General features: G+C 35.8%; 1 pseudogene; it reads left to right on the top strand.

The window, feature by feature from the left end:
* The first annotated feature begins 351 nt into the window (after positions 1 to 351).
* Positions 352 to 469, top strand: LOC112484696 (annotated as a pseudogene).
* Positions 470 to 3,387: the final 2,918 nt, after the last annotated feature.

Below are 3,387 nucleotides of genomic sequence, written 5' to 3'. Positions count from 1 at the left end.
AGCTGTCTTAGATGAGATAAAATAATTTTAACTTCTGCCATTTTAAGGTCTTTAGTAAAAACAGGCAAAAATAGCAATGAATAAAAAACCTCTTATATATGTTTTGCAGTCATGAATAAAAACATAAGTTACTAAAATCAACAAACAGATTGAACTCTATGAGCTTCTCAAGAGAAGGAACTGTGTCTTAGACAAATTTATATTGTCAGTGCCTAACACGACACCTAGTACTCAGTAGGTACTCCATAAATGGTAACTGAACTGGATCTGACAGAGGCATGAGTGCAAGCACCCTGTTTAAGAAAACTGTGATCACTAGGGAAGATGCAAAGAACATTAAAAGGATGACTGGTCTACAGTTATGCTACCCTGAACAAGCCCGATCCCGTCTGATCTCGGAAGCTAAGAAGGGTCGGGCCTGGTTAGTACTTGGATGGGAGACCACCTAGGAAATCAGGTGCTGTAGGCTAACAAATAAAAATAAATAAATAAGGGATTGTAAGCTGACGAGGTTTTTGCAATCTGTAAGGTCAACCAAGGGTTGTCTCGTCTAAAAAAAACACAAAAGAATGACTGAAGTCTACATACCAAGTCTTGACCCTCAATTATAATTTCTGAGGTTTCCTGCAGACTTGCTTAATTTAAGGAACTAAAATCTCTGGGAGAAATGAGCTTATTCTTGAACATGGCCTGTTTCCTCAAAAAGTCTCTTGAGAAATATTAAAAAATTAAAGTTACGAGGAACTGCCCCAGTTTATGTTTCTCATTTAATATGAAGAAGTCCGATGTAAGATCAAATCATTGTAGCTTTAAAAAGCATGTATAAATAAGTTAAGAGTGGCCTGCCTCCAAGACCAGTTTAAGGATAAAAACATGAGCTAGACATAGAATTGAATTTGAAGTGAATTTTTAAAAAGTGAAATGTGTGACGGCGCCTACTCAGCCTCAGCTCTTCTCTCCAATATTTCTCCCACTGAGAGATACGGGAGTGGAAATGGAAGAACAGAGAAGAGGTCAAGTTTGAAAGGTGAGCTAGTATCACAGAAAAAGTCTCTCCAGGCTCCTTGCAGAATTTAATTCCCAATAAAGCACAGAAATATTAGGACGCTGCCTTGCACCTCCCACCCACTGCCACTACCAACAGATGTACATGTAGGAAGACAATTCTCAACAGTCTGTCAAACACCAGAAATCTAAAAATTGATGACACTCTTCTTTCAAGTTTTTACAAATAGGTTAATTTGGAGGGAAGAGACTTCACGTTACAAGTAGCCATAGTAGGTTTTTTGTTTGTTTGTTGTTGTTTTTTTGTCTTTTTTTCATACTATTGCTGTTTTTAGTATTCTTTTATTCCCGGCACACATAAACCTTAAACAATTCTGTGAGCAAGAGCCACGCAGTATCTTCGAGACTTGTAATAGAGTGACATTTTAACATTTTGGTTTCTAATTTTAACAAGCTGCTTTCAAGGGACAGGAAAAGTCAATGCTTTTGTAAGACCAGCAGAAATGGTACAAAAAAGAATTCAGAAGTGGAAGGTGATGACATGTGCTTCACACTTAGGAGAGGTAATTATTTAAAAAAAAAAAAGTAAAATAAAAGCAATAATTGCTTGAAATGAATCACGAAGTTATGAGAGTGATCTCATGTCATTTCGTGTCCATGTTATAGAGCGAAGGCACACAAAATCTTTCAGGGAATTTTTCCATCAGGCATACACCTCCTGCCCCGAGTTTAGCACACACCCATATCCCCGCCCTCATGTATGTACTGAAAAACTCTCCCAGTGATCATGAGAGGCTCTTCACTTCTACTCCTTCTCTTATAGTGAACATTATGAATTTCGTTGGAGTTAAGGCATGAAGTTATCAAGGCAGGCAGGGTAGAAACCTGGAGTGGTTACTCTGAGGCTATAAAGCACATGGAAGAAAAAGATAACTTCAGATTTAATCAAGTTGCAAATATAGCAAAATAGCACATCTGGATGACCCAGGCTAATCTCCCCATCTGAAGTTCATCTTAATTCCATCTGCAACCTCAATTCCCCTTTTCAATGTAACCCAACATATTCACAGGTCCAGAGCTTAGAATGTGGACGTCTTTGCAAGGGGGAGTGGGGCATGATTCTGTTTGCCATGGCCATGTAAAGGAGTTTGGATTTTTCAAAGAGCTAGAGGCAAATGGAGAATTTTATGCTGTAGAGTGATATGATCTAACATGTGGTTTTAAAAGAATCTGCTTGCCTCTGTGTGGTGAATCAATTGGAAGGGGACAAAAGTAAAAATGGGGAGATTAATCAGAAAACTATTGCAAAAGTTCAGTGAGACTCGATGGTGGGAGACCAAGGTGGTGGTTTCAGAGATTTTTGGATGTTCAACCAACAAGACTTGGTTATGGATTGCATCTGAGGAAAAAGAGGAAAGTTTTGAAAATTATTCCCAGTTATGAATATCTCTGTTACCTGGAGTTTAGCAGTTAATGTTTTTGAGCAGGAAACATTGGACTTTTGCGGGGGCTCAAACTACAAGCATTTATTTTTTACAGTCCTGGATACAACATTGAACTTTATATCAATTCAGTTTCAGTAGATGAAGCCAAATTTTACTCCTACTCAATTGAATTATATATTGTTTGAATCTTTATATAAATCATATTTTAATATCTCACTTTTATAATTAAAAAATAAATGTAATGACATATTTTTAGTCACCCTATTGACAGAGAGTGAAATGAGGCAGCCTAGAAGTAGTCTTTATTTGAAAAAGAAGATATAAAATTGTAATATTCGAAACAAGATATTGCATATAATCATATGTTGGTTGTAATATCTTGGCCAAGTAAGAAAGTGGACAGATTTTTCTACCTGAAGTCATGTAGTATATACAGTTGAGATTGCACATGAAAAAAATTACTCTTCATACTTCTCTGATCCAACCCTAACATGCAAATGGGAAAATATACAATTTAATTATATATAACAAATTTAAATGCTGCTGAAAAATTCTTAAAAGGACATGGTGGTGCTGGTGGTACTGGTGGTGACATTGAAACAAATAATTAATAAGGACTATGATTGAAAAAGAGTGGATTTTCTACAGACATTAAATCATATATGTAAAATAAAAATAAAGTTAAGGTAGAAAGAAAGACAGAAAGTCACAAAGCCTTTTATGTTATCAGCAGAAGTATCCGGGATTTATCAAAGAGAACACATTGATTTTATAAGTTTGAATCAGTGAAATGAAATAACACACTTGCTTCACAGAATGACAGTTTTAATATGAAGCTATTGTATTATTTAAGACAGTACTAGATTCTTTGGCAAATAAAGCCAGAAGTAAATAATGGCCTGAAAACAATACAAATGTATTTCTTACTCACGTTTAG

This window comes from Pteropus alecto, unplaced genomic scaffold (genome assembly GCF_000325575.1).
Source record: "Pteropus alecto unplaced genomic scaffold, ASM32557v1 scaffold127, whole genome shotgun sequence".
Classification (NCBI taxonomy): Eukaryota; Metazoa; Chordata; class Mammalia; order Chiroptera; family Pteropodidae; genus Pteropus; species Pteropus alecto.
This window is presented reverse-complemented; position numbering and strand designations above follow the sequence as displayed.